This window comes from Ursus maritimus, unplaced genomic scaffold (assembly GCF_017311325.1).
Source record: "Ursus maritimus isolate PB19 unplaced genomic scaffold, ASM1731132v1 scaffold_26, whole genome shotgun sequence".
In the NCBI taxonomy this organism is placed as follows: Eukaryota; Metazoa; Chordata; class Mammalia; order Carnivora; family Ursidae; genus Ursus; species Ursus maritimus.
The window spans coordinates 28,435,605-28,455,864 of NW_024425119.1; the positions used below are offsets into that span (position 1 = coordinate 28,435,605).

At 39.2% G+C, this 20,260-nt stretch overlaps 1 long non-coding RNA gene across 2 annotated transcripts in view; it reads left to right on the forward strand.

The window, feature by feature from the left end:
• Nucleotides 1-19,900, forward strand: part of LOC103656144 — a 53,096-nt gene extending 33,196 nt beyond the window's left edge. For both annotated transcript variants that reach the window (XR_005837894.1, XR_566554.2), the window contains exons 4-6: nucleotides 7,902-7,904; nucleotides 17,321-17,325; nucleotides 19,886-19,900. This is a non-coding gene — a long non-coding RNA (uncharacterized LOC103656144). The remainder of the gene's footprint in view (nucleotides 1-7,901; nucleotides 7,905-17,320; nucleotides 17,326-19,885) is intronic.
• The last annotated feature ends 360 nt before the right edge of the window (nucleotides 19,901-20,260 follow it).

Genomic DNA, 20,260 nt, shown 5'->3' on the forward strand with positions numbered 1-20,260 from the left:
AGTGAGAGCTGTGCTCACCTCCAGAATGACTGCAACAACTAAGTGAACTTAACCAAGAACTTTGCCCAGTTACTGAAGATCAGGTGCCAGGTGCTAGAATTTTAATGGACTACTTGGTACACGTGTTCTCAGATACCTGGTGACAGGTTAGGTGCAGCTTCCACTCTCCTCCTTTCTGCAGGGCTCAGGCACAAGAGAGGAGGTTGAATCCGGGGCAGACAGCTTCACATTAGGGCACCCCCCCTTTCTATTCCCTACCTGTGTGTAATCCCATGCTTGTTATACAGTCTCTTCAGGAGTAAATGCCAAGTCACATGCCTCCCAGCGCAGCTGCAACTCATTAGAGATTTCACAACGAATGCTTCTGTAAACCAGGTGCAATCTGACCCGCTAACATTCCACATTTATCTTACTTTGCTACATTCTGGGGAGCAGAGTGGCAAGAAGGCAAATCTAAGGTCATATCCCCGGAGTCCCTGGGTCTGATGTATGAGGTCATCCCTGCTGAAAACCCTTTTCTTGCAGGAACCGGGTACCTAAAAAGTAGTGTCCCTTTCTTCCTCTTGAAATTGGAATCGGTTGAAAGAGAGATTCAGACAAACGAAGGTCAGACTGTTACCTTAATAAAGCTGACTAGAAGACATGGCCAAGTGGGCGCTGTCCTACTTTTCCCAGACTTATCCAGTAGTTACTGGTATAGCTGAACAACACAGGTTCCCAGTAGAATACAGGCCCATGAGAGGAGAGCTGACACACTCTCTGCAAACACAGGTCTAGAAATGGTGGGGGAAGGGCTGAGCTGTTTATTCTCCCCAACTCACGTGTTCATCTAGGCTCTCCTATTCCCCTGTGGAGGAGTAAATGAGGGGTGGAGAGAATCTCAGTGATTCTCAGCTTTCCGGGAAGTTTGCGGTCACCCAGGGAACAAATGAGCAGCCAGGTCAGAGAACCATTTTGGTCTCCCTTAAGTTACTGCATATGGAAACACAAGGGGGTGAAGATGACTGTTCTTCCCTATAGCTAGGAAAGTTCATTTTGTGTTTGTGTTGCTTTTCTTTTTAATTAAACTTTATTTTGAAATAATGATAGATACCCACACAATTGTAAGAAATAATAGAGAGGGATCCCACATAGCCTTTATCTGGCTTTCTCCAGTGGTTAGCATTTTACAAAACTATCGTACAATATCACAACCAGCATATTGACACTAATAGGCTCAAGGTACAGATTATTTCCATCAATACAAGGATACTTCAGGTTGCCCTTTTATACCCACGCTTATTTCTTACCCCCCCCCACACACTCCAGAAATGTTCATTTTAATGTGCTCTGCCCTTTTTGTAAATTGCAGATTTCCTCTGTTTTATTTTCCTTCCTTTTAATACAAAGCAAGTAAAGACACCTGCTTTCGATTTCTTTTTATCAGTAGGACTATCTTTAGGCAACAAAAAACCTATTGCCTCTAGGCTTGTGTTAACACTCTTTTTGTTTGAGAGAATTACCTGGAGTCATAAAACAATTCTTTGGGGAAAGGCATGGGTAGAAAAATTAGTTCATTCATAAAATATTCTTCAGACATTCTTCGCTTAGTTTGTAAATACCGTGATCAATATAGTTTTCATTTTTCCTTCGTTCAACACAGAGCCATAAAATCTCTGGAGCAGATTTTGTTTTTTAGATGGCTATGGCAATGAAGTGTCTCCCTCCTGCTTACATTTTCAAGAACCAAATAACGTAGTATGCTTCTGACTGTCTCAGAAACTAAAACACAACTGGAACTTTATGTGTTCTTTCGTGACCCTTCATGACATAACTCAACTTCTCAGGACATGTCTCTCACTTGGTTTACATCGTAGAATTTCTGGCATCATCTCAGAAGACTCCCAGAAATGCCTTCAACTCACCTGTTTTACCACCCTGGCCCTCCAGTTCTCCTGGTTTTGAAGGCCCCTTTTGGCCACACTTTCATCCCTAGCTTGGAGGCCCACCATCCATTGTTTTTTTGTTTGTTTGTTTGGTTTTTTTTTTTAAAGATTATTTATTTATTTATTTGATGGAGAGAGAGACAGCCAGCGAGAGAGGGAACACAAGCAGGGGAGTGGGAGAGGAAGAAGCAGGCTCCCAGCGGAGAAGCCCGATGTGGGGCTTGATCCCAGAATGCTGGGATCACGCCCTGAGCCGAAGGCAGATGCTTAACGACTGAGCCACCCAGGTGCCCCCCACCATCCATTGTTATTTGCAGCCTTCTCAACTCTCACATTCTTACTCTCCTGTTCCACCTGTACTGTAACCCCCCAACCAACAGTCTACCGTCTCCATTGCTATTAGGAGGCAACTTGGCAAAGAACATACCATATTGGGTTTAACATTTCTGATCTCAATTCTGCTCTTTTATCTGCAGTGAACATTTATTAATTTTTGCTCACCATCATCCAACCCCTTTTCTTTTGACAACAGCACTTCAGTTCTCCTTTAGTGAATTATCTGCCAACCCTCCAGGCTTGGAGGCAGCTCGCCTAACTAAGCATATGACCCATGCTAGGGCAAACAGTTTCTCTCTGTCTCCAACTGGACTCTGGAATGGAGTGATCCAAAGACATTAGGTGATTTACACAGGCATCTATCTGTTTCTACTACGGAGACCTGGGAAAATGTTTTGTGCTTTACATACTGGCTCATTAGCCTCTTCTTTGTTTTGATAGCTTGCACATATCCTTCCAATGAAATTCCTTTTATTTCCTATTAGCCAGAGTAATTTTCTGTTGTTTGCAACCACAAAACCCTGACGAACTCACTGCTGAAGCTTCTATTAGTGATTTAAATCCTGTATAATCAAGAAAAATTACACTTACGTATATGGATGTCACGAGCATTAAATGTGAAAACAAACCTAATGGTTCTGGCATGTGATAACCACAATAAATCCATGACCTCTAAACTCAGGTGAACCTCCAGCAGAGCTTGGCAATCTTTTTATTTGTTCTGGGCCATCTGTTTCTCCAAAATTCCCTCAACAGATTTTACAAACATTTACAATTTTCTTCAAGCTGCCCATTTAACCTCCCCCTCAAGCTCAACAGCTTGTCTTAAGCATAACAGGAGAATGTCAAGGAGACAGAGGTACCAGGTTTGCAGAACCTTGGAAGATTTTATTGATCTTGTGATTGATGCCAGTGTCGTGATGTTTCAAACCCAGTGCATGAGAATAAACTTTTGAAAAAACGTATATAATCAAAACTATCCCAAATTTACAACATTGATTACAACAATGGTGAGAGTGTCCTTAACCATTACCTACACCCTTTAAGTGTTTGTAATACTTGGAGTCATTCAGTGGTTGCTTTTGCATATATGCACCAGTGTAATATGCAGAGTTAGACTGGGCAGATTGATGGAGTGAGGTTGTATTCTGCTCTGCTGCCAAAATTCTTCCTCCTAATTTGACGATGTTGACTTGAAGGTCATACCTGGTAGCTTCCCTTCTTACGGTGGGCTTTTGGTATGCTGTGAAGTGAGTACTATTCAGTCTTTGAAGAACTGTCAGGATCAGAATGCTTCTGGTTTGCCCCAGTACTAGAGATGCTATTTGAAATTTTTTGTGCCTTCTTCCCAGTCAGTCATCAGAACATCAAGATTACATGCAGCTACAAATATTTAATGTGGTAAAGGATGCAAATGATGTCTATTTTTGTTGAAGTATAATCGACATGCAATGTTATGTTAGTTTCAGGTGTACAATATAATGACTCAACAATTCTATATATTTCTCAGCACTCATCTAGATAAGTGTACTGGTAATCCCCTTTGTCTATTTCACCTGTGAATTATGTCTTAGTTACAAGAGTCTATAAAGCATTCTCAAAATGACAAAAATACAAGCATATCAGTATAAGACAACACCAGCCATAAATTTATGCAATCCCAATGAATAAAAAGTAGCACAACGAGACGAAGGAAACTTGACTAACTTGCAAAGGTAGTTTCAGGGTATCTAGAACCAAGCCATGGACCTTTTTCATTGATTTCTAGGTAAAGAGGCTCTTATATATTTGTACTTTTTGCTTCCTCCCCCCTCACTTTGCCCTTCCTTTCCTTTCTCTTCCTTTTCCTTCCTTTCTTCTTTTCTTCTTCTCTGCCTTTTCTCTATAAGTAATCTAGGACTATCACTAAATTTGTTAGGAATGGCATTTTCTCAGTATATATGTTTCAAATTTTCTTTCTATTTAACGTTACATTTTATTTTACAATTTCCCCCTACACTACTGGAGTGTTTCAATGTTTAGGTATTTTCCCCTGGATGTAAGATGAGTTTTGCTTGTGATCCCTGATCAGTTTTATTTTACTTTATTTTATTTTTTTCCTGATCAGTTTTATACATTAGAAGAGCAGAAGCACTGCTGTCTGGTTTCTGGCAGTCTCTTTGATTAGATGTGCTTGAAGTACAGAGATGGTTTCATTAGCCTTTGAATGAGGCTCTGGAGACTCCAAGAGGTGGAGAAATTCTGGGTGCTTTGTCTCAATGCCAGTGATTTCTCAATGCCTGGCAAAAATAAGGTTTGTGGCTCAAATAAAAGGAAACACCTACCCACCTGACATCTAGCTTTGCTGCTGAGGAGGGGCACATACCAACGGGGAAATGGGAAAAGTTCCCAATCGTGTAGGTATATGAACAGCAGGCTGCTGCCTGGGACACTTGACTGGGCATCATGACATTATTGAGCCTGATAAGCTCCTGCTCACAGCACATTTACGTGGTAAAAGTGTGAGGACAGCAGGAGTAGCCGCAGTAGTAACATCTGTGTCTGTGCTGACAACACACTGTGGGACATGACTCAGAACATGGTCTCATGACAGAATTAGGAGGGGTTTAGGTCTGAAAGCCTGAGCATTCCGGGGAGCGGTTGGTCTTAGTTGAACAATTTGTCCAGGGGGACAGAATGTGGCAAGATTCTGGGAGTCTTGGCACAGCTACCATGAAGTATCTGAAGGAGGTGCTGACAGATAGGAGATGCTTATGAAGCTGGGTGCAGCTGTTACTTTTACCAATCTCTGCATAAACTGATGATGAGGGCGAGCTGTCTGCACTTCTTTATGTTGAACTAAAATGATGAATAATGGCTTGGTGGTCATATTGGTGGCTTCCTCTGGGAAGAGAGGGAAGCCCTCTGCTGGGATCACACTCCATCATGCCTTTGCACTAGAGGTTGTACCAACTGGATAAAACTCTTTTTGGAGACAGGATTTCCTTTAGAATATAGTTTTTAAAATTTCCCCTCCCAGGTAGAGTAACTGATCTCCTTGAACTGAACCAACACATCTATCTCTTGAGAAACCTGTGGGGCTTTCACACTCTTAAGCCAGGAGTTGGTTATAATGGTGTGCAGTTCAAGAAAGAGAACGAATCTGGAGATACAGATTTGGCAGTTAGCAGCATACAGATGGTAGCAAAAGCCACTGGCTTAGAGAAGATACAGGGGTAGTGTTTAGAATAATAAGAAAAAAAGAGGTAAGGGTCGAATTGTGGAGGATGCCAATACTTACAGGGAGGTAAAGGAAGAAGATCAGCAATGGAAGCTGAGAAATAGTCAGGAAAGGGTTAGGACAAAAGCCAGGAAAGAATGGTGTCATTGTGGCCCAGGGAAAAGAGATTCATGGAAAACAAATGTTGCAGAGATTAAGTAAGGGCTGAAAATGTATTGGAATTTCAAACTGAGAACTCCTTGCAACATTCCAGTGACATGGGGACCGTAGTTCCACTGGAAAGGTTGGGGTGCAGGTCAAACTGCTGTGGGCCGAGGAGATGGGAGGTGAGGAAGTGGAAGTGTGTGTGGACTTCTCTTTCAGGAATTCAACCATGGAGACAGAGTGGGTAACTAGAGCTGAACTAGGAAGAGCATTTTGGAAAGGTTTTGTTTTTTTCTTTTACCCAAGAAGGTATAGAAGTGGAGCTTCAGAGTCTAGTTTCAGAGTGTCTAGAACCAAGATAGGGGAAGGCCTAGTAAGGAGGAAGTAGTTTAAGTTGAAACAGCAAAAGGGTGATGGGAGCGGGAGAAGATAGTAAAGGATACAAGGGAAGAATGGTAGCCAGACTCCAAAATGTCCCCCAGTGAGCCCCACTTCCCAGTATTCACACCCTGGGAACATCTCCTCCCAGGTTGTACCAGGGGTGGTCTTCATGACTGATTAAATACAACAAAAGTGATGCTATGTTGCTTCTGAGATAAGGTCATAAAAGACACTGTAGTTTTCATCTTGGTGCCTTCTCCCTCTCTCTCTCTTTCTCTCTCTGTCTCTCTGTCTCTCTCATCATTCACTCTGGGGGAGGCCGGCTGCCACTTCATAAGCAATCTTATGGAGAGGCAAGCCTGATGAGGGACTGAGGCTTCTTGCCGACACCCAAGTGCCGAGCTGGGAAGGGGATCCTCCAGCTAAGGTAAGCCTTCATATGACTGCGGCTCTGGCTGACATCTTGGCCGTAATGTCCTGAGCTATTCTGAGGCAGATACACTCAGCTTAGCTGCTCCCAGATTCCTCACCATTTGAAATGGTGTGAGATAATAAATGTTTATTGTTTTAAGTTGCTAAATCTCAAGTAATTTGCTATGCAGTGTCAGGGAGGAAAAAGGGTTCCTCAACCCTGTGAAGGTCGCTGGCTGGGTCTGAAAATTAAACCGACAAAGACAGATTAGCAGGAGAAAAACATACAAATTGAGGAGAAGTTTTATGTGACGAAGGAGACTTCATAGGGAAATGAAGACCCAAAGAAACAGTTAGACTTGAGTACTTTTATGCTAGGTTTGAAGAATGCATTGTTGTGGAGGAATATGATAGATTAAGGAGTATGAGGTAATTGTAGTAACACACTTAGCAAGGCCTGTTTGTTTGGATTCTTCTTGGTGTCCTTTTGTCCTGGAGATAACGATGCTCTGTCTACCACATATAGGGAGGGCACCTCTCACATGAGGGTTTTATGACCTGATTCAAGGCAGAAGTGTAGGAGGAAGGTCAGAGTGATCTTCCTGCTTCTGCTTGTTTTCTCAAACTCCTTCAGTTAAAATATTCAATATTCATATTTTGGGATAGCGTGTTCTGAACCCCATCAGCATAAATAATACAGGAAGGAGTGGCTTTGGGCAGGAGGATGTTCTCTGCTTCCTCTGAGACGTTACCAAGTCAGGTCATTTTTACAAGTTCTTGTTCTTTAAGCTTATTTTTTATTGCTTATGCTTGGTATCTTGAAATATTTCAAATCCTAACTTACACCTAAACTTTAATCATTTTTATTGCTCAAAAACAAAACAAAACAAAACAAAAAACAAAAAACACCCTGCATCAGAATCTCCTACTTTTTGTAACATCCCACTCAAAGGTGTCTGTAATACCTCTTAGCTGATATCCACTTAATGATTCATTTGATAAATATTTATGTGACATTGTTATAAACTGTAGAGAAAGCAGTGTTGCTTTTAAAGTGATTAGTAGAGTAACAGATGAGCTATTTGCTAATATATCCAAATTACCCACTCATACTGAACAAAGCAGTATGGGTATTAAGCATAAAAGCATGAACAAATGTCCAAATAGTGTATGTGAGAAGTCAATAATCCAGGCAGAAAAAAATGACACCTACAAAGAACCCATGCATGCATGAAGAACAACCTGAGAATGTATCAAATCAACGTCGTGTTCAAAGCAAAAATCATGTTTGCATGACGAACAGTGGAGTATCAGTTAAGACAAATGGTACCCTTGATCACGGAACAATGAGAAATTCTTCCAGCAAGTGGGTGTAACTGCCAAATGGGATCATATAAAAGAAGGACGAAGGGAAAACTAATTTTGGGGATATAACCAGGTGGAACCGAAACTAATTCTTGAAGTTCTGCCTCAGGTCATCCAAGAGAGTGGTGCCCCCCCTTCTACCCAATAATGATAAGTAGAAGATTCATGCATAAAAAATTATTCTGTTGGTGGATGTGACTTATTGCATAATAAACTTGTGAATTTGCGGTCATTTCCATTATTTATCTCAGAACTTTACTCTTGTATTCATTTAGGAAGTACTTATATGCAAACCATTGTGCAATGTTTAAAATGCCAAATATGCCTCAAACAAATGAAAGACAGTATTTTTTTTTCCTTAACGAAAGAGTTTTTTAAAATCACTATCTCTTCTCCTTTGTTGTATTTTGGGTTTCACTAGGTTGGAGCAGACTACACCACAGTGAGAGCCTGGAGCTTGACCAGGTCATGGGCCTAGGCAAAGGTAGCAAGATTAACAGGCCTTGATGTCAGAACAGAGAAGGGTCTAACGAGGTGGACATAGTTTTCATGGTTTCCCATTAATACTCTGTAGGAAAAATTACAGTACTTGGAAATGGAAGACCTTGATTTGAATTCTGATTTTACTATTTAGTAGCTATATGATACTGAGCAAGAGACTCACCTCTCTGAGTCTCAATGTCTCCTCCACAAGGTAGAGCTAAAAAAAACCCTGCCACTATTACATTCGATTTTTTTTTCTTAAAAGTCAAATAGTGTATCAAATATATGTGAAGCTATTTTTAAATCTATTAACATATTATTATTTTTATTGTTGATACTGTTACCATTTCTTCTTACCTTGAATTTTTATGTTCTTGGCAAAAGCTCAGATGGTTTTTAAGTCTTGAGTGCAACTTGAGGAAGGCTAATAATGAATGCTGAAAAACAGAAAACAAAACCACTGTCTTTTAAACAAAATTATTAACACATTTGAAATTAATTTTTGAGTCAAAAAAATAATGTCTACGAGTCTATGTTACTGGAAAATATTGAATATTTCTTTGAGATTGCAAGGACTTTGTATTTAGCCCCCTGGAAAAAGATCTATTTTCCCAACACCAAAAAGCTAACCTAGTGGTGCCTGGGTTTCTCAGTCAGTTAAGTGTCCAACTCTTGATCTCAGCTCAGGTCTTGAGCTCAGGGTCCTGAGTTCAAGCCCTGCAACTGGGCTCCAGAATGGGTTTGGAGCCTACTTAAAAAAAAAAAAAAAAAAAAAAAAAAAAAAAGCTAACCTATTAGCATTTGCTACTGCAAATAGTTGTCACAAAAACAAAACAATGGAGGGGCGCCTGGGTGGCACAGCGGTTAAGCATCTGCCTTCGACTCAGGGCGTGATCCCGGCGTGATGGGATCGAGCCCCACATCAGGCTCCTCTGCTGTGAGCCTGCTTCTTCCTCTCCAACTCCCCCTGCTTGTGTTCCCTCTCTCACTGGCTATCTCTCTCTCTGTCGTATAAATAAATAAAATCTTAAAAAAAAAAAAAAAACAATGGAGATTTAATTTCTTGATTTTGTAAAAGGTGAGTCCCTAGGATATTAAAACAATTGTTTTTTCTAATTATAAACACAACATTCATTGTAGAAAATTTGGAAAAAATGTAAATATAAAGAAGAGAATTTTTATTTATTTATATATTTAATTTATTTAAAGATTTTATTTATTTATTTGACAGAGAGAAACAGCCAGTGAGAGAGGGAACACAAGCAGGGGGAGTGGGAGAGGAAGAAGCAGGCTTCCAGCGGAGGAGCCTGATGTGGGGCTCGATCCCAGAAGCTGGGATCATGCCCTGAGCCAAAGGCAGACGCTTAATGACTGTGCCGCCCAGGCGCCCCAAGAAAAGAATTTTTAGAACTCATAACCACATTACTCAAAGATAGTCACTGTTAACATTTTTGTGTGGTTTTTCCAATTCCCTTCTCCCTCTTTGTTGGCTTTTTTCCCCATGTATTTTTAATTTATAGCAGTATAAATATTATAGCAGTACTATAGCATTAAATAATCTTTCAAAACATGATTTTTATTATCGTAGTCTAAAATTGGTTTTTTGCATGTAAAATTTGTTTTTTAGATCTAAAATCTAAAATTATTTTTAAAAAAACATCTGAATTTGTTTCAAAGGTAAATCTTTTTTTCTCCAAGTATTTTCCTGAGGACCTAGGTTCAAAACCTTGCATTACTCCGACCTCCTTCACTTTTTTCCTTGTGGGAAGTCATCTGAATCAACTTGATTCTGAATCAAATCTGAATTCTATCACTAAATCCTAAGAATTCTTTCCTTTCTATCTGACTATCATCGGCCTAGGCCAGGCCTTTGTTTCCTCTGCTCTAGACTATTGAAATAGTTTTCTTACTGGTCTCCTTCTTTCTAGTCTTTTCTCTCTGTAAATCATTTTAAAAACCTCTTTATTTAGTTTTTTAAAAGATTTTATTTATTTATTTGACAGAGAGAGAGACAGCCAGCAAGAGAGGGAACACAGTCAGGGGGAATGGGAGAGGAAGAAGCAGGCTTCCAGCGGAGGAGCCTGATGTGGGGCTCGATCCCAGGACTCTGAGATCACACCCTGAGCAAAAGGCAGACACTTAACGACTGAGCCACCCAGGCGCCCCTTTACAAACCTCTTTAATGCATCATTACACTGCTCAAAAATATTGTCTGTTTCGACAGTCTATAGCAGAGGTTGCAAAGTGGAGCTCCAAGGCTGGATATAGTCTGCAAATTTGTTTTATTGCTCCACAGTGGTTTGAACATTGTTTTTTAATTAGATGGAATCCTTTAGGTGGGTCATATGCTTCACTGCTTTATGTTACTTGCCTGGCTTCTACGTTTCCGAGGAAAGCTGAGCCGATTTTGCATTGTATAACTCCGGGGAGCACTGTGTACATAGCACCCCCTACAGTTGTGCAGTGCACAACCGGTACAATCACAGCTCTGCCCGGTGGCCTGGCTGAAACCTCTGGATGTTTGAAGCTCTACACTCTAGTCTATACAATATGGCAAAGAAAACTGATGTCTTATCTAACCCTGTCCACAATATTGACCAATCAAGCCCGTCCTGTACCAAAGCCTAGAAAAGGCTAACGTTTCTAAAAACATTGCATTCTAAGATGAGTCTTAAAAAACAAGAATATTCTAAAAAGCCTTGAATTCTAAGATAAGCCATAAAGTTGTGTTTTATTCCAAAGACAGAAACATTTTGTTTTTCTTTTTTATCAAAATGGACCCAAAAGTTATCCAATCAGAATTACTGACTACCACAGAACAAACTGAGTTATCACCTGACCTTGCGATTTTTTATTCAAAGGCTTCTATTTTCTTGATTAGGTGTGCCAGTTCTGCACTAACTTGTCTCCTTTGCAAATGCAAGTTAAATCTCTACTCAGTTCTTGAATTTGTGTATGAGATTTGCCGAATAAATTTCCTTTAATCCTAATTCTAAACTCTTTACAGTGTGGATCCTACATCCCCAAAGTTTTCTCTTTTGCGTAAAATTTTGAACAGACTAATTGACAAACTGACTAATTTCCTCCTTAACATAAACTTCACAATGCTTTTGTTGCTTTTTTCCTACCCCTGATCCTTCATTCTCCTTTTCATCTCTTAACTGACGTCACTTCTGTTCAAGGCCATTTTAATCCCACTGCCCTTGCAAAGCCTCTTTTGCTACCTTAGTTTCCATTTGTTTTTCTCAGAACTCTTTCTGCCCTTATTGTCTGCCTTATCATTTATTTGACAGTATGTGAATCCTTCTGAATGTGCATTTTTAAAAATTATTTTCATCTTTTTTCTTATAAAAGTTGTTCAATTTAGGTTATAGAAAACATAAAGGAGTAAAATGAAATGAAACACTTGTCATAAAACAATAACTACAAAAGAAAAAAAAAGCCCTAGTTGAGTATTTGTATAATCTTGGGATGGGGAAGGACCATCTAGTCTGGTGTCAAAAATACAAACTTTGAATTTAGAAAATAATAATTTGCCTTTATACAAGTGTTACATTTCTCCATGATATTTATTCCATGGAGTAAAACATCAGGTTTCTTTTTTGTTAGGTGAGTTTCAATTTCAGGGGAGACTGATCTCCTTAAACAGAGGAAAAAATGGACAGCCTCTTCAGACCTTGACTCACAGCGGGATGTATCTCTATAAAGCACCCGAGCTCAGTTGTCCAGATAGAGTAAAAAGGTGTAGAATGTTGACACTTACAATAGAAACTGTATCACCAGAGCCTTTGGTTCTAGACAGAGTTTGGACAGTTCTGGCAAGAAAATAATGGAAAATTAGTGATTTCTGGGAACAAAACTACTAAACAGTAGATGGGAGTTAATTGCTATTCTTTTAGTCTTAGAGCTAAAGAGAAACTATTGGACTAGTCATTAATACTGTTGACACCTGAAGAAATCTACCTTATTTTCAAAAAGCCAACAGAAGGAGGTTTTTTCCCCCCAAGGAAAATATGGTAAAATCTCTAAGTAATGAGTAACAAATAAAGCACCTTTACACTACCAGGAGTTGCCAGTCTGTGTTCCAGTCTGTTGAGTGGGTGAGGTCTGAGTACAGCTTGGGAAGTTCCCTGCCTCCATAATCTCTATGCGTGCTCTCTACCCGTCACCTCAGATGCCTTTTGGGGTTTTCATCTTTTATTACAAACAGTTGATTTTTTTTCTCAGTTGTATAGAAAGTATAAATCAAAGCTTCTTTAATAAATTGTGTTTTATTTATTTATTATTTAAATTGTGTTTTATTTATGTAATTGATTACATATTTATCAAAAATATGTAATCTAAGTAGAGAATGGTGAACGTATTATGCAAATACAAGAAAGCCTTGAGAAAGTCCCTTAGCTGTTCCTTACAGATCAAGAACGTTGGGTTTTAGAGATGGCAACTTGGTTGGGTTGAGAAGGATGACAAATAGTACAGTGTCACAGGGATTAGTGTTGGGCTAGTTCTTTGAGGAAAAAGTCATTTTCCCCATCTAAGGATGTATGTGGGAATTTATTAAAATTATCGAGGCACTAATGCCAAGCCAAGCCTCCTTTTGTTACTGACCTCCTTCCAAATGAATTGTGAGCCTTAAGCCCAACCTCATAAAAATTCTGGAGATGGCACTGCCTTAAACCTTTCTGGCAAATATATATTCACCCTCATTTCCATATCCTACCCTCCTTCAGAAGGCAGAGGTAAGTAAAGAAAGAAAATAATAATAATAACATTTATTAAGCACTCAATATGTGTCAGACACTGTTTTGCCTGCTTTATATTTAATAACATGTTAACTCTTTTCAACAACAGCTTTATATTTAATAACATATTTACTCTTTTCAACAACTTGTATATCCTATTATTTTGCAAATGAGGAAATAGAGCTTTGGAGAGGTTAATTTATGTGAGAGTCCCTGAGGTTCCCAAGAGTTTTCCATGTGGCCCCTGTATGTCTACTTTGCCTGATTTGTTCTTCCCATTCCTTCTTCCACAGGATTTTAATCCTGATCTGTCTCTCCCATCCATTTTCATAAATTCAAATTGCCCAAACAATGGCTGCTAATGTACAATAATAATTTCCTCTTCTTCTGAGGTGCTTTTCTGACCAGCTATTCCCCAAACTAGCTGAATTTTGGCTGACAGTCCCCTCCCTGCCTCCAGCTAAAATTCTATAAAATTCTTGCCCCTTCCTTCCTGAAGACGGACTCTTCTCTAGTTCCTTCAGAAGCCCTCTCAGGACCAACATTTTATTTTATTTTATTTTATTTTATTTATTCATTTTTTTAATTTAAAATTTTGTTAATATACAGTGCATATTGGTTTCTGGAGTAGAATTCAGTGATTCATCACTTACATACAACACCCAGTGCTCATCACAAAAAGTGCCCTCCTTAATAACTTTACCCATCTTTCCCATCTCCCCTCCCACCTCCCTCCATCAACCCTCAATTTGTTCTCTATTAAGAGTCTCTATGGTTTATTTCCCTCTCTCCCTGCCCCCCCCTTCCCATACATTCATCTGTTTTCTTTCTTAAATTCTACATATGAGTGAGATCATATATGGTTTTCATATATGATGTCAAATATGATCATTTCTCTGACTGACTTATTTCACTTAGCATGATACAGTCTAGCTCCATCCACATCATTGCAAATGGTGAGATTTCATTCGTTTTAATGGCTGAGTGATATTCATATATATATATATATATATATATATATATATACACACACATATCTATCTATCTATCTCATCTCTCACACATATATCATATATATATATATATATATCTCACATCTTCTTTATCCATTCATATCACATCTTCTTTATCCATTCATCAGTCATCAGTCAATGGGCATTTAGGCTCTCTCCATAGTTTGGCTATTGTTGATGATGCTGCTATAAACATCGGGGTATATGTGCCCCTCTGAATCTGTATTTTTGTATCCTTTGGGTAAATACCTAGTAGTGCAATTGCTGGGTCGTAAGGTAGTTCTATTTTTAACTTTCTGAGGAACTGTTCTCCAGAGTCGCTGTACCAGTTTGCATTTCCACCAACAGGGCAAGAGGGTTCCCCTTTCTCTGCATCCTCACCAACACCTGTTATTTCTTGTGTTGTTAATTTTAGCCATTCTGACAGGTGTGAGGTGGCATCTCATTGTGGTTTTGATTTGTATTTACCTGATAATGAGTGATGTTGAACATCTTCTCATGTGTCTGTTGGCCATCTGGATGTCGTCTTTAGAAAAGTGTCTGTTCATGTCAGGACCAATATTTTAAAATAAAGTCGTATGCTAATGGTGCTCTGGCTGATTTTTTTCCACATTAATTTCCCCAAAGTCGCACAGCTAGGAAGTAGTAGAGCTGAGATTGAGACCCTGATCATTTAACTGCTATACTATATTGATAATTTTCCAATTTAAAAATTACTGGATGAGTTTGTTTGCAAACTGAAATGCCCTTTCTCAGAGAAGTGATCTTATGGTCTGAAGCCAGCTCATTCGGCTGTTATAACCACCCCAAACTGCTGTAAATGGAGGAAACAAAGCAATAATGAAATAAGAGACAGGAATTGAGTGAATTAAAGAAGTAGGTTTTGGTAGCGTGACCATTAAATTTATTGTCCAACTAGGAGACTTCGGAGAGTGGAAGTGTTGCTATTAATGATTACTCTAGGACAATAGGCATAAATGGGGACTATTCTGGACACAGCAGTACATATCTTCATTCTAGGTATAGGTCACAGCTGAATGAATGTCTTAAACTGCTTGAGCCTCAATTTCTTCACTGTAAATGGGAGTGTTGACACCTAACTCAAGGGGGCAGTAGTGAGAATGAAAGGAGAAAATAGTGCACACTTGAATTTGTAAAGTACCATATAAATATACCATTTTAATAATGATTATTACTAATATTACTGACTTGCATCATCACACTGTGTGTGAATACATATATGTGAATATGTAATTTTTATTGAGGTATAATTGACATAACATTATATTAGTTTCAGGTATACAACATAATGATTTGATATTTGTATATATTGTAGAATGATCGCAAGAAGCCTCGTTCACATCCTCCCCTATATATTAAATGTTGACTTATGTTGCTCTTCTCTCTGGTACTCTCCCTGTCAGGATAGTTTCTTTGCAACTATAGTAAGAGGCTGAGAAAGCAAACAAAGCAGGAGGAGGCCACATAGGCATTCCATCCCCTTGCCAGGGCACACAAACTACTTAGAGAATAAGTTCTCTTTCATTTCAGAAAACAAAAACAAAAACAAAACAACTTTGTTTTTACTGAAGTATAAAATGAATCAATGTTGTTGAGTCAAACATCAAATTTTTTTAATGTTTTTTTATTATGTTAGTCACCATACAGTACATCCTGGTTTCTGATGTAAAGTTCGATGATTCATTAGTTGCATATAACACCCAGTGCACCATGCAATACGTGCCCTCCTTACTAAGCCCTCTGAAACCCTCAGTTTGTTTCTCAGAGTCCATAGTCTCTCATGCTTCATTCCCCCGTCTGATTACCCCCCCTTTCTTTATCCCTTTCTTCCCCTACCGATCTTCAAATTTTTAAACACAAACCCCAATCACTAATCCAATCAGAGGAAGGTTCAGGGATGATCAGGACCCACGAAGTTCTTTTTTTTTTTTTCTTTAAAGATTTTATTTACTTATTTGACAGCGAGAGAGGGAACACAAGCAGGGGGAGTGGGAGAGGAAGAAGCAGGCTCCCAGCGGAGGAGCCTGATGTGGGGCTCAATCCCAGGACCCTGGGATCAGGCCCTGAGCTGAAGGCAGACACTTAATGACTGAGCCACCCAGGCGCCCCAGTACCCATGAAGTTCTTGAGCCCAAGTGTTGGTTTATATTTTATTTACAATCTAAAATCTGTGCTCAGGTTATCTTATTCTTAATCTACTGTTATATCTCTCCCAGATCTTCCTCCAAGGTGGCACTAACTAGACCAAGGTGCTGCCCAACTCTTATGGACAATTTGCTTCATTTTTCATTATAATGTTATTCTCTGGAGGAGGCTCATCTCCTTGGTAACCAGTGCCTGCCTGGGGAGTCCTGCTTTGTGGAGCCTTTTACCCATTCCCTTGGCCAGCTTCCAATGTGTTCTTGGCTTACTTGCTTGGTAAGTTAGGTCAGGCGGTCTCAAGTCTGAAGCCGAATTTGGTCTTCATTCTCTTATCTCTTATCTGAGAGTCAGCTATGCAACTGCATTCTTCTTTATTGCTGACCAGGGCAATTTTCCCATAGCACTGAAAATCCTCCAGATACCCATATCTATATGACCTTGTTCACCATTTTCCAAGGCTTTTAACCAAATATAATTGTTATTTAAATTCTATGTAAATTCTATGTGTATTTCTTGCATTCTATTATGATTCATTCATTCACATTTTTAATGAATGTTTATTGAGCACCAAGTATATGACAGGCATTGGTTTAGGTGTAGGGATAATACAGGGTGAAAACTAAGTTTTTGCTCTCAGGAAGTTTACATTTAATTGGGGAACACAAAAAACAAATAGATATTATATCAAATAGTAATAAGTGCTATGGAGAAAAGTAAGAGCAAGGGGGGTTAGGCAGTCCTGGGGTGGGGGCAGAAATACAAAATAGTATATAGGGTAGTCAGGCAAAGCTTCGCCATGAATGTGACATCTAAATAGAGAACTGAAGAAAATAAGGGAGGAAGTGATATGGCAATATGTCTATGTGATGAAAGAATATTCCAAACAGAAGGAAAAGCAAGTGCATTGTTATGATGAGCACTGGGGGTTGTATGTAAGTGATGAATCACTGAATTCCACTCCTGAAACCAATATTGCCCTGTATATTCCCTAACTAGAATTTAAATAAAAATTAGAAAGAAAAGAAAAGAAAATATGCACAAAGGTCCTGAGGTAGAAGCATGCTTGCATTCAGCAAACTAAAAGGAGGCCAGTGTAGCTGGAGCTGAGGGACCAGTGGAAGAATAAAAGGAGATGAGGCTGGGTAGCTAGGGCTAGGTGTTTGCTGTAAAATCATGAGTGACATAGGATGTCATTGCAGGCTTTCAGCCAAAGTGTGACATGATCTGGCTTGCATTTTTAATAGGATGAAGAACAGATACAGAGAAGTATACAGATTAACTAGGAAGTTATTGCAATAATCTGGGTAAGAAGTGATGATGGCTTGGAACACAGTGGTAGAAGTGATATGCTATGAGATGGTTAGTTATGGGTATATTACATTTAGAATTTAAAGCCAATATAGGGATGCCTGGGTAGCTCAGTCGGTTAATTGTCTGCCCTCAGCTCAGGTCATGATCCCAGGGTCCTGGGATGGAACCCCGTGTTGGGCTCCCTGCTCAGCGGGGAGCCTGCTTCTCCCTCTGCCTGCTGGTCCCCCTGCTTATGCTCTCTGTCTCTCAACAAATAAATAAAATCTTAAAAATAAAAATAAAGCCAATATAATTTGTTAAAAGATTCATGTAGAGTTTGAGAGGAAGACATCAAAGGTGATTCCATCATTTTTACTCTAGACATGTAAGAGAAGTTTTTCTTCACTGAGCTGGGTAATGCTATAGGAAGGGTAGGATTTTTTTTTTCCCAGTTGAGGGCTATTTGGGCTGTTTCCAGGTATTGATGATTATGAATAAAGCTGCTTTAAACACATACAGGGTTTTTGTGTGAACATAGATTTTCTTTACCTTTAGATAAATATGCTAAGTGTGTGTTCAACTTTAAAAGAAACTGCCAAAGAGTTTTCCAGATTGGCTATCCTATGCTGCATTCTCACCAGCAACGTATAAGAATTCCAATTACTTTGAGTCCTCACAAGCACTTCATATTGTCAATTTTTTGTGGTGTGTGTGTGTGTGTGTGTGTGTGTGTGTGTGTGTGTGTCATTGTGCTAATATGTAGTATTTCATTTTCAGTAGTTTTAGTTTGCATTTCCCTAGTGACTAGTGATGTTGAACATCTCTTCATGTGCTTATTGGCCATGTATGCATCCTCTTTGGTGAAGTGATTGTTTAAATCTTTTACCATTTAAAACATAAGGCTTATTTCTGCATTTTGAGAGTTCTTTCCATACTCTGGAGTCAAGTCCTTTGTCAGATATATGATTTGCACATATTTTCCAGGAAGGGTAGGATTGAAAGGAAATCAAGAGTTTGTTTGTAGAGAAGTTGAGTTTTTTTTTTTTTAAGATTTTATTTATTTATTTGACAGAGATAGAGACAGCCAGCCAGAGAGGGAACACAAGCAGGGGGAGTGGGAGAGGAAGAAGCAGGCTCATAGCGGAAGAGCCTGATGTGGGGCTCGATCCCGTAACGCCGGGATCACGCCCTGAGCCGAAGGCAGACGCTTAACCGCTGTGCCACCCAGGCACCCCGAGAAGTTGAGTTTTTGATCCCTGACATCCAGGTGGGGATGTGGAATGGGCAAGAGTTGGGAGGAGACGACTAGGCTGGATATATAAATTGGGGAGTTATCAGCTTATAGATGATCTTTAAAGCCATATAACTAATTAAGTCCACCTGAGGGGCAAGAGAAGCCAGAGAAGGGAAGAAGTCCAAAGAGTGAGTTCCGTGAGGAGATGTAGAGGAATTAGCAAAAGATACTGAGAAGTATTAGCCAGGGAGATAGGAGGAGGAGCAAGGGAGAGGGGTGTCACATAAGCCATGTGAAAAGAAAATGTTCATAAACATAAACATAAATAATATGCTTTTTAATTTTATCACATTATATCAATTTCCTTGTTTATCTCCTTCACTAGATGTCAGATTTTTGAGGCCTGGAAATATATCACATCCATTACTCTATCTCTGGGGCTATGGTTAGCTCAGAGCCTGCCACATATTAGACTCTCTTGATAGGAATACTTTCCCTCTTATTTATTTTGAAAAAAATTTTAAATTAGAGAACAGTTATAAGAATAATATCATGAGTTCTGGAACACCCTTCACCTAGATCAACAATGTTTAGTAAATATTTTACCAGATATGATTTTTTTTTCTCTTTCTCCCTTTAAAACTAAGTTACAGATATCATGACCTATCACACCTAAATAATTTAGCATCTATCCTTAAGAAAAAAAGGCAATGTCTTACAAAACCACAGTATAATTACCAAATTCAGGAATCTTAACATCGATACACTGTTATTATTAATATACAGTCCATTTGCAAATTCTGCCAATTGTTCCAGTAATGCCCTCTGTAACAGTCCTTCTCATTTACACTTTTCATTCAGCTCCCATGTCCCTTTAGTCTCCTTTAATCTGGAACAGTTCCTCAGCCTTTGTCTTCTTTGGCATTGACATTTTTGAAGTATGTTTTTAGAATGTTCGCCCATTAAGATTTTTTCCAATGTTTAGATTTCCTCCATTTTAGGCAGGAAAATGTGTAAGTGATTTTGTATACATATTAGAAACTCAGCGTTGGTTGAATCATTATTAAAAAGAGCAATTCACTAATTTCTTAAAGGAAGATTATGTCAAGTCTGAAACTGAGATGGGTCTTAGATGTTACCCTGCTTGCATAGAGATAGGTATATAGGTAGGTAGGGAGAGAGAGAGTGAGAGACGGGGGGTACTAGCAAAAACACCTGGTCTCTGGATGAGAGATCAGAGCTTTATTTACTCACAGCAATAACACCAGGTGAACTAACACTGTTGGAGACTCAATGAGAGTGAGGTGGCTGGGCCTACATGTAGGGAGGAATCATCCTACAGGGGAGGCACCCTGGGAGTTTATATAGAGAGGAATAACCATTCTTCTTTCCCTTTCTTGAAGGAGGGAGAAAAGTCTTTGCCTCAAATGTAAACTAATTCTCCTTAGAACAGAAGGAGAAGGATCTTGGATTGTTATCCTTTTGGAAGCTCGATTATCTAAATTGTCTCTGAGGGAAGATAAAACCAGCCTCTTTGAAGTTGCACCCTGGGT